The sequence below is a fragment of the Erinaceus europaeus genome, chromosome 1 (assembly GCF_950295315.1).
Source record: "Erinaceus europaeus chromosome 1, mEriEur2.1, whole genome shotgun sequence".
Taxonomy (NCBI): Eukaryota; Metazoa; Chordata; class Mammalia; order Eulipotyphla; family Erinaceidae; genus Erinaceus; species Erinaceus europaeus.
In genome coordinates this window covers 114,609,051-114,619,560 of record NC_080162.1, presented here as the reverse complement: position 1 = coordinate 114,619,560, position 10,510 = coordinate 114,609,051, and the positions used below count along the sequence as shown (strand labels likewise).

Genomic DNA, 10,510 nt, shown 5'->3' with positions numbered 1-10,510 from the left:
ATTTTGGATAGAGAGAAATTGAGATGGGAAGGAGTGATTGAGACAGAGACACCTGCAGACCTGCTTCACCACTCTTGAAGCTTCCCTCCTGCAGGTGGGGACAGGGGGCTTGAACCCTGGTCCTTGTGCATGGGAACATGTGCGCTCAACCAGGTGCACCACCACCGGGCCTAGGAGTGAGTCTTTACCTGCTGGTTTGCAAAAAAAAAAAAAGCAAAGGCCAAACCTAAAACACCTTAACACCCCACCAAGCCTACTCCCTCCCCCAGCCTCTAGAGCTTGCCAGGAACACCTATTTCCTGCAAGCCCACTGTTAGCAGTGCTGTGCCCGCTTCTGCAGGGTCTCTCCCAGTAGCCCTAACCACTTTGCCTTCCCTGGGCGGAAGCTCCTCCCGGCCTCTCAGGGGCGGGAGGCGAGGCCTGCGCACTAGCCCTGCGCACCAACCCAGCGCACCCCCCGCGGAGCTTTCGTCGGGGCGGGGCCATGGTGGAGAGGCGGGGCCAGACGTGGGAGGGGCGGGCCCAGGTGGGGCTGTCGGAGGGGGCGGGGTCATGTTTGGGAGCGGAGCAGGGATCAAGACTGGGCCAAGCGCGGGGTAAGGTTGACGTGCGAGGCGGGGCCAGGGGCGGGGCGGAGCCAGGCTCGGGGAGGGGCTATATGGGGGCGGGGCCAACCTTGAGGCGGCCCCAGGAGGGTGGGCGGAGAGCTGGGCCCCTTCCTTACACCGCCCCGCGCCGCGCCCCCAGCCCCGCCTTCCGCGCCCCGCCTCCGCCCCCGCCGCAGCTCGCACGGTCGAGTCGCGCCCTCCCGCCCCTCGTCGCCCAACTTGCTCCAACTTCCTTGGCCGAGTGGGTCTGCGCGGCTGCCGCTGCCTTGGGGTGAGTAGCGCGCGGAGACCCCGCTGCGGAGCTGGGCCCTGCGCCCCTCATTGTCTGGGGCCGACCCCCGAGCGCCCTCTGCGGCCCGGGACGGTCCCCCAAATCCCAGATCGGCCCCTCGGGCTCCCGCGCCCCCGCCCCGGGCGCCTTGCAGGTGGTGCTGGCTTTGTCTGCCCGGATCGCCTCCTGGAGCTGGAGGCCTGGTGCGGCCCCGGCTGAGCCCGACTCTGGCCGGGCGCAGTGAGCTCGGTGCTCCCGGCCTGTGTCCGCCGTGCGGTGCTCCCGGGCCCTGCCCCCGCCCCCACCCGGAGGTGCTCTCGGCCTCTGTCTCCGCGGTGCGGTGCTCCGGGCATCTGTTCCCCTGACCCGAGGTGTTCTCGGCCACTGCCCCCCTCCCGAAGGTGCTCCTGGCCTCTGTCCCTCGGCCCTGAGGTGGTCCTGGGGTCTTTCCCCACCGAGCGGTGCTCTCGGCCTCTGCCCCCACCCCCCAGGGACTCCGGTCTTCTGGCCCCGTGCCCTGAGGTGCTCCCGGGTTCTGTCCCCCGGCCCTGAGGTGCTCCTGGACTCTGTCCCCCTGCCATGGGTGTGCTGAGCGTCGGGGAGGCAAGGGGGGGAGGCACTGGACTGTCACCTCTGCCCCCTCTGTCCACAATCATGGTGAGCACTCCTCTGGCCTTAGCTTGGGCCACTCAGGAGGTGGGGGTGGGCACTCGCCCCGAACACGCCCCTCACGCCCCTGCCCTGTCCCGGCCTCTCCTGTCCTGTGCCTCCTCAGCCTGCCTAGCACAGGTGTGCATAGGTGGTGATCCAGCTTCACTCTGGGGATGCCCTTCAAGCAGAGACCCACTCCTGGCCTCCCGGGGCTTTGGCTGAGTTGGGTCAGTGGCAGGACTTGGTCATCATGGGCCACTGCTCCTGCCTTGGAAGGGGGATCTGGCTGGCGAGGAGAGACACAGGGAGAACGAAATTGATTTACCTACTTATTAAATGAGGGAGAGGATGAGAGAGAACCAGAACACTGCTCAGCTTGGGCATAAGGTGGTATTGAACCTGCGGCCTCTGGGGCTTCAGGCATATAGTTTGGTTAGAGCTTAGCTCCAGTGGGCTGAGCTCTATCCAGAATTGGCCTCCAGCTACAAACCATCTGTGCTGGGGCAGGGATCTCCATTACTGGCTCCTGGGAATGATTGCATCTACTGGGCCTGGGAGCTGCCCTCACCTTTTCCACAGTGGCCTCTCCTTTCTGAGTTGGGGTAGCCCTTGAGCTGAGCCTTCCTCAGCTCTTGACCTCAAGTAGGGGAAGTACAGGCCTGCTGAGTAACTTGGTCCACCCTTCCCTTCCCTTCCCTTCCCTTCTCTTTCTTTCTTCCTTCCTTTCTTTTTCTTCTTCTTCTTCTTTTTTTTTTTTTTTGACATTATTTATTTTACTTGACAGAACAGAGAGAAATTGAGAGGGAGAGAGCCACACTGCTTCACCATTCATGAAGCTTTCCCTCTGCAGGCGAGGACTGGGGGCTTGAATTCGGATTCTTGTGCATGGTGATACCTGCACATAACCAAGTGTGCTACCACCCAGCTCCTCCTTCTCTGTTTCTCTGTTGAAACCTAAGCCAAACTATCAGATACCCCCTTCCACCCTCTAGTAGCCCTTTGGGCTCTTCCAGAGATTCTTCTGGGCCCTGAACCCTTGAGACTAGACCCTACACTCCTCTGTCTGGGCTTCATATATCTTTCTAGCTCCTTTCTTTGTCCCTAGTGTCTAGGAAGCCCAGGTCACAAGAGTGCTTCTTTTCTCCTTCCCACTCATTGCATCATCCTTTGTTGCCCCCCCCCTTTAATTGGAGAACTAGCTACTTGATCTCCCCCCATCCCCACGTGACTGAACGAACTCCACTGCTCCTGAGGCCACTGAATGTGACCTTCAGCTCATTTGACAAAGCGTAATTGAGAATCTGGGTAGGAGGCCGGGTGGTGGCACACCTGAGCATACATGTTACAGTGCACAAGGACCCAGGTTCCAGCCCCCAGTCCCCACCTGCAGGGGGAAAGCTTTGTGAGTGGTAAAGCAGGGCTGTAGGTGTCTCTCTCCCTCTTTATTATTAATTCCTTCCCTCTCGATTTCGGATTGTCTCTTATCAAATCAATAAAGACAGTAAAAAAATTAAGAGAGAGCAAGAGAGAGAAAGCAAGAGAGAAAGAGAATCTGGGTGGTGCTTGAGGGTGCAGTTCCAGACACTTGACCCTGACTAACTGTAAGCTTTGTGTGGTCTCAGCTCAGGCTGGACATGCAGTGACTGATTTTTCAGTATCATTTCAGTCTGAATTTTAGCTGAGCTTTCATAGCATTACTTAGACACACAGGAGTCCAAACCCACTTGTGGAGCTTTGTGATTGTCTCCAGGAAGGAAGGGCATGGGAGCTGGGGTGGGGGGCACTGCAGTAGGGCTGGATGCCCAGGGAGAGCCACTCCCTTTGCTGGGCTGCTGGGCGGGGAGTGGTGCTCTCCCCGCAGGTCCCAGTGGGTGTGTGTGTGTAGTGTTCCCATGGGGGTCAGGGAGTCACATATCCTCAGGCCTTGCTCTAGGATACCATGTGCTTAAGAATTTGGTTTATGTGGTCCGGGAGGTGGCGCAGTGGCTAAGGCACTAGACTCTCAAGCATGAGGTCCTGAGTTCAATCCCGGCAGCACATGTACCAGAGTGATGGCTGGTTCTTTCTCTCCTCCTATCTTTCTCATGGATAAATAAATAAATTCTTTAAAAAAAAAAAAGAATTTGGTTTGTTACTTGTTTAACTTCAGCTGAGATATAGTTCTGTCTGGCAGGACCTACAAAGTGCCATTGTGCCAGTCCTGGGAAATCTTAAACATCAGGTTGAGGCTATGGACAATGTACAGCAGTTTTGCAGACAGTTTCAGTGTTAAGCAGTAAATAGTTCATGGAGACTTGACATTTGTCGAGAAGCTTTGCTCTAATGAACATTTTCAATTCTGGGAACAGTGCGCTTGGTTAGGTAACGTTGATGTCCCATGAGATGAGGAGACTATGGCCTAGAGCAGTCACAGGGTAACTTGCTGTGGTCTCTGTGAGCCAGATACTCACTCTGTAATTCACTGTCTTCCTTCTCCTCTCAAAAGTGGTGAACAATAATGAGTACATTGACTCCAATGTGGAACTCACAGTCCGTGCTGGTCACCTTTTACTCCCTGTTTCTCCTACAAGGAGCTCAGCTGCCCAGGCACATACCTGGCAGGTACTCTTCCACGCTGCTGAAAGACTGGTGGTGCAGCCTTTGTCTCTCCAGATCCAAGAGTGGGAAGACCAGCACTGCCATGCGTAGAGGACTGAGCAGTTCTAGATTGATCTGGGCTTTTGCTGTGGTTAATATTCCCCAAACCTCAAAGGGTGTATTTCCTATTCCCCCCACATCCTCACCTACCTGCTTTATGTTGATCTCTCTCGGGGACCTGTGCTGGTTACTTGGGACATCCCATGTCACCTGGGCAGAGGCACAGAGAGCATGATTCTCCTCTTGGCTCTTATGACTCTCCAACCACATATGGCATTTCAGTGGTAGTACTTAACTTGCAAAGTGCAGTTGGAGAGGCGGATCGAAAACCTTTGGTGAACAGTACTAATTAGTGCTCTCCTCTGTGACATCTTCCCAAATCCCAGGGCCGGGTGTCATAGGTTTCTGTGTGTCACTGGGAGCACTGACTAGGTGCTAGCCAATGAAACACCAGGTTAATGATGCATGGAGGTCCCACAGTTGAGGGGTAGAGATACGGTGAACAGAAAAGTCCATTCCAGCATGAAAGGCGGTCTCTTAAGGGCAGCGTGCTCCTTTCACCCCGGAGTTATCTGGGTCTTCTGTTTTTGTTTTCCTTTAGCCATTTGTGGGTCCTGGGACTAGTGATGAGTGTCAGGCAGAGGCATCTCTCTCTCTCTCTCTCTTTGCCTTCAGGGTTATTGTTGGGGCTCAGTGCCTGCACTACAAATCCACTGCTCCTGGAGGCCATTTTCCCCATTTTTGTTGCCCTTGTTGTTATTGTTGGATAGGACAGAGAGGAATTTGTAAAAGGGGAGGAGACAGGGGGAGAGAAAGATAGACACCCACAGACATGTCTCACCACTTGTGAAGCGAACCCCTGCAGGTGGGGAACTGGGGCCTCGAACCGGGATCCTTGTGCCTGTCATTGTGCTTTGCGCCATGTGTGCTTAACCCACTGTGCTATGGCCTGGCCCCCAGAGGATTCTTATTAAGGACTTGTTCAGCTCTACCCCAGTGCTGTCAGTGAGCAGGGCTGGTGATCTCTGGTACCTGCTGGGTCCTGGTGGTTTCTAAAGAGGCATATTAGGGGCCTGGAAGAGGGAGAGGTGGTAGCAGTGACTTCCAGTAGTGAGCCCACTTGTGACTGGTCTCTAGGGCCCCCAGGGACAGTCGCTCTTTGCTAGGCTGAATGCTGGTGTCCCTGGCTTCTGTTCTGTTCCTCTCTGACTGAATCCATGTGGGGTTTTTCATAATCTCTGTATATCTATGTTCTCTCTGAGTAGCACGTGCTGTTTGTTTTTTCTTTTTGGCTCATATGGGAGGCAGGTGGCTGTGTTAGAATAGTACAGAGCCTGCTAGGTGCTCAGTGCTCAGTGCCTCTGTCAGTGCTCTGTGTGGTTGAATCACACTGCCCCACTCAGAGTGGACAGTGGTGATCTGGCTTTCCAGTTGTATCCCCTTGAACCTGAACAATCTAGACCAGCCTTTGGCCCTCCCCACTCCCCACTCCCACCCCACCTCCCTCCCTGCAGCCTGGTTTTCTCCTTTGTAAAGAAGAGTCTGTCTCTCTCCAGGGGTTACTATCAACTTCAAGTCTGTACCTCATATTCTAGAAGCAGGACCTGAACCCCCCACACCCCACCACATCCCCATCCTCATCACCATCCACCTGACACCCTGGACCACTTCCATGATACAGCTGGCTCCCAGAAAAGTGCTTCTCAGTCCCTGATTCTGGGAACCTCACTTCCTCCACTCTCGGACTGGTAGGGTGGGATGGGGTGTGGCTGGGCAGGGCTGTGGTTTTTCTCTTAGAGGCAGTAGGCCTGGTAATTTAAAACATAAATGGGCAGGGCAGGCTGGAGTTAAAACAATGAGCTTGTTGAGGTCAGTTCTCTCCCTTACTGAGGAACCTAAAGCCCTGTTGCCCACCAGCTAGATGGCAGGAGGAACTAGCCTTGCTCCTCATGGGGTGGGGTGCTGAGAGCAGGGCCATTGGCCATTGAAGTGGCTTCTGGGCTTCTATGTGAGAGGTTAGTTAACTCATGGTGCTGCTTCTCACTGTGCTTCCTGGAAGCTGGGAGACCCAGACTAGTCCTTCCTGTAGGGTCAGGCCTGGGGAGAGGTTAGGCAGTGGGTGAGCCTGATGTGAACCCCTACAGGGGCTTTTCCTGACTGCTGGTTGCCTTTGCTGGGTCCTGAGGCTTCATGCCCAGGAAGCATTAAGAAAAGAGACTGAGGAGAGAGGCCCCTCTAGGTGGTGGCACACATGGTTGATCACACACATCACAGTGCGCAAGGACCCAGGTTTAAGCCCCCAATCCCCACCTGCTGGGGAAAAGCTTTGTGAGTGGTGAAGCAGGGCTGCAGGTGTCTCTCTGCCTTTCCCTTCTCTATCTCCCCCTTCCCTCTTTGACTTCTGGCGGTCTCTATCTAATAAATGAAGATAATAATAATAATAGAGGGGCCCCTCACAGTGACTGGAATCAATGATTAGCCCCACCCCCCCAATCTCTTTCTCACACTCTGAGGTCTGAGTGGCATGCCTGGGAGGGGTGTGAGGGTGACATAGGGCCCCAGGTCCTGCTCTTGAAATCCCAGGAGGTTTCTGGGTTGCCTCTGGAAACCTGGGCAGAGTGATGAGTGGGGAATAAGGAAAAGGAGTCACCTCAGCTTCAGATTTGAACTTCCCGTGAAGTAGGAACAGGGCTACACACAGCCACTGTGCAGTCCAGTTACTGGTATAACTTTGAGCCACTGGAATGTTTGGATCTTATAGTCTGAGGTCCCCACACAGCTAACTCTGTCCTTCTCCCTCTCCCTCTCCCTCTCCCTCTCCCTCTGCCTCTCCCTCTCCTCCTCCTCCTCCTCCTCCTCCTCCTCCTCCTTCTCCTCCTCCTCCTCCTCCTTTTCCTTTTCTAATATAAAGAGTGAAGATGTTGGCCAAGGAGGCAGCTCTCTCTCTGGTAAGATAAGCACACTCACAAGGTCCTGGATTTCTTCCCCAGGGCCACATTAAAAAAAAAAAAAAGTTCTGAGAGGCCAGGCACACTTAGTTAAGTGCACACATCACAGTGCTCAAGGATGCAAGTTCAAGCCCAGCCCTCAATCACCCCACCTGCAGGGGGAAAGCTTCATGAGTGGTGAAGCAGGGCTGCAGGTCTCTCTCTTGCCCCCTCCCTCTCAGTTTCTCTCTGTCTCTATAATCAACATAAATAAAAGTGTTAAAAAAAACATTCTGACACTTGTTAAAACTGGAAAGGGGACTTTGTTTGGTACTATTGTGATACAGTGGGGCTTGGCAACTGTAGTGCTGACACGGAGAAGTGGCATTCATAGCCCAAGAGCAGAGCGGGGAGGCTCGTGGACAGCACCAAACCAATCAATCTTTCTTTCACCACCAGGGTTATCACGGGCTCAGTGGCAACTCTACAAATCCACTGCTCTCAGCGGCTATTTTTCCTTTCATTTATTTCATTGGATCGAACAGAGAGAAATTGCAAGCGGGAGGGAGAGGTAGAGAGAGGCTCACACCTTCGGATCTGCTTCACCATTCCCTGCAGGTGGGGAGCAGGGGCTTGAACCCAGATCCTCAGGCTGGTCCTTTGCACATAATAACATGTGTTCACACCTAACAGGGTGTGCCACCCCCCCCCCCCCAATATAAGAGGGAGCAGGAGAATTCTTTGCTAAGCTGTTTTCAGGATTCCTGCTAAAGGTGGGCTCATTGATTAAGCTCATTGACCTAGGAGGTGGCTAAGGAGGGGGTGTATTCCAGCTAAACTGACTTCTTACTGATCAAACTGAATAGAGACAAAGCCTTGGGTTGGGCCTGGTGGAACAGAGGACTCAAAACAAAGGAAGCTTGGTCATGGGAAGGCTGACTCCACTATGTGTGGAGACTCACAGTTCTAGCACTGACCTGAGCTCACCTGTGCTCAGGTATCTCTCCCTGATGGGCATCGTCAGCCCTTTGTGTCTCCAAGCTATAGATAGTCTTTTCCTTTCCAACTTAAAAAAAATTTTTAAAAAATATTTATTCCTTTTTGTTGCCCTTGTTTTATTGTTGTAGTTATTATTGTTGTTGTTGATGTCATCATTATTGGATAGGACAGAGAAAAATGGAGAGAGGAGGGGAAGACAGAGAGGGGGAGAGAAAGACACCTGCAGACCTGATTCACCGCTTTTGAAGCGACTCCCCTGAAGGTGGGGAGCCAGGGGCTCGAACCAGGATACTTAAGCTGAGCCCTTGTGCTTTACTTGCTGAGCTACCAATGGACTCCCTCCTTTCCAACTTCTGCTGACTCCTTGTCCCTTCTCTTCCTGAGCTGTTTGCACTTCCTTTCTGTACCCTGGGATTAGCATGGACCAAGGGCCTGAATTCCCTCTGGCTCCCCATCCCCCACCTTTGTTCCTTTATAAACACTTTTCTATCTCCTCCATCACCAGTCACTTGGCTTTGGACAGCTTGACCCTCTCTCCTTGGCCTCTGTACCTTGTGTTTCTGGCACTCCCTGCCTTGAGCAAACCAGTCTGACAACTTTCTGGATCTCTTCCTCTCCCCAGAGGCCGGAGGCCAGAGACCCAGGGACTGAACTGGGCAGAGGAAGGTGCTGAGGGGTCTCTGCACTTCCTGCCAAGACTGCACACTCCAGGCCTTGTGGTGCGCCCCCCCCCCCCCCCCCCTTCAGCATTTCCTTCCCCTGTGGAAGGCTTTCGTCTGATCTCTGGGGTAGCTCTTGCTCCTCCTCCCGCAGCAGGAGTGAGGCTGTTTGTTTTCTCTGTGCCCTGCTTCTGCCCTGGCAGATCTTGCACTGCACTGCTGACCTTGTTTGGTTTGTCTCTCCTACTCCAGGGGCTGCTTCTAGCTCCACAAGCCAGCTTTTTAGGAAACTGGCTACCCTTCATTGTGAGGCAACACAGGTATTTGAAGGATACCTGTTGGCTGCAGCTGGGATCTTTCTCCACAGCTAGGCCCTTGACAGAACCCTGTTCCATGTAGAATCCTGCCTGTTGTAGTCATTGTCCTAGTTGCTTCCTGTGACATGCATGGAAGTATTCCCAGTGGATGTGTCAACAAAGGACTCACTGGTTCACTGGTAGTTACTGGGTTCACTCGGTTACTCATATCCAAGGGGGAAAGGAGGAGGGTGGGGCACACACTGGGTGCAGGGTGAGGTGGCAGGTTCTGCCCAGGGCCCCTGTGGTTAGGATGCTTTTGAAACTCTGTGGGGAGGCAGGATTGAGGTGGCACAGGACTTGGTGTACTGAGGAAGAGGGCCACCTTGGGTGTGGGGTGCCCTTGCCCACTTCTGCAACAAGGAAGCTGGTGTGATGGGGGTGTGTTGTGGGATTCTGGACTCACCACATGGGGCAGGGACTTGGGTGGGCTCCCAGGTGCCAGCATGGTTCTCCTTGTGAAATCTCACAGGTGCTCCTTAATTTGGGGGCTGCCTATTGAACACTGAGCAGCCATCAGAAAGGATCTTCTTACACACCCGGGAGACCTAGTCTTTATCTTCTACCCTCCACCCTTTTTCTCTTGGCTTGAGCAGTCTGTGAGCTTGAGGTCAACAGGAGAGCTTTGTGCAACTGTGGGGACCTGCAGGTGGGCTGGGGCTTCTTCCAGGTAAAACCAACTCAGCTCTTTCTCTCTTTCTTCTCCTTCCTTCCTTCCTCCCTTCTTTCCTTCCTTCCTTCTTTCTCCAGGGTTATCACTGGGGACTTGGTACCTGCACTATGAATCCACTGCTCTTGGTGGCCATTTTTTATTGACAGTACAGAGAGAAATTGAGAGAAGAAGGGAAGATAGATAGAAAAAGAGACACCTGTAGACCTGCTTCACTGCTTATAAAGTGCCCCCCCCCCACAGGTGAGGAGCCTTGGGGCTCGAACTGGAATCCTTGTGCGGGTCCTTGCGCTTTGCACTATGTGTGCTTAACCCGCTGCACCAAGGCCGGACTCTCTTTAGTTGTTTCTTAAGCCATACTCCCCACCCCCAGTCCTGGCTAGTCCTGGTTCTAATAGGCATTGTGTCATAGCCTTTGGAAGCTAGAGAGACTGGGATGGCTTTTGAATTGTCCCTCAGAGGGAAAAATCAGCTCAGAGGAAATACATCAGTGCTTCTGAGTGCAGAGTATTTATCGACAGACTATTAAGATTAAGGAAGGCTTTTAAACAACATGCATGTTCTTCCTTCAGCAAAGATTAAAATGTACAAATCCATTTCACCACCCTTATACAGCTCCTGTTTCCTGAAAGGTGCATGGAGTCGTGGAGCTTTGATTTTGGAGGAACTGTTTTTAGCCTGTCCTTGGATTAGGGCCTAGAAATCTGTCGCTGCTAGAATTGGGATGGTTCT

At 53.5% G+C, this 10,510-nt stretch overlaps 1 protein-coding gene across 1 annotated transcript in view; it reads left to right on the top strand.

The window, feature by feature from the left end:
• Positions 1–744: 744 nt before the first annotated feature.
• Positions 745–10,510, top strand: part of TSPAN14 (tetraspanin 14) — a 78,304-nt gene continuing 68,538 nt past the window's right edge. Inside the window, exon 1 of the mRNA XM_007524609.3 lies at positions 745–879. The gene's annotated coding sequence lies outside the window, so the exon portion shown is untranslated. The remainder of the gene's footprint in view (positions 880–10,510) is intronic.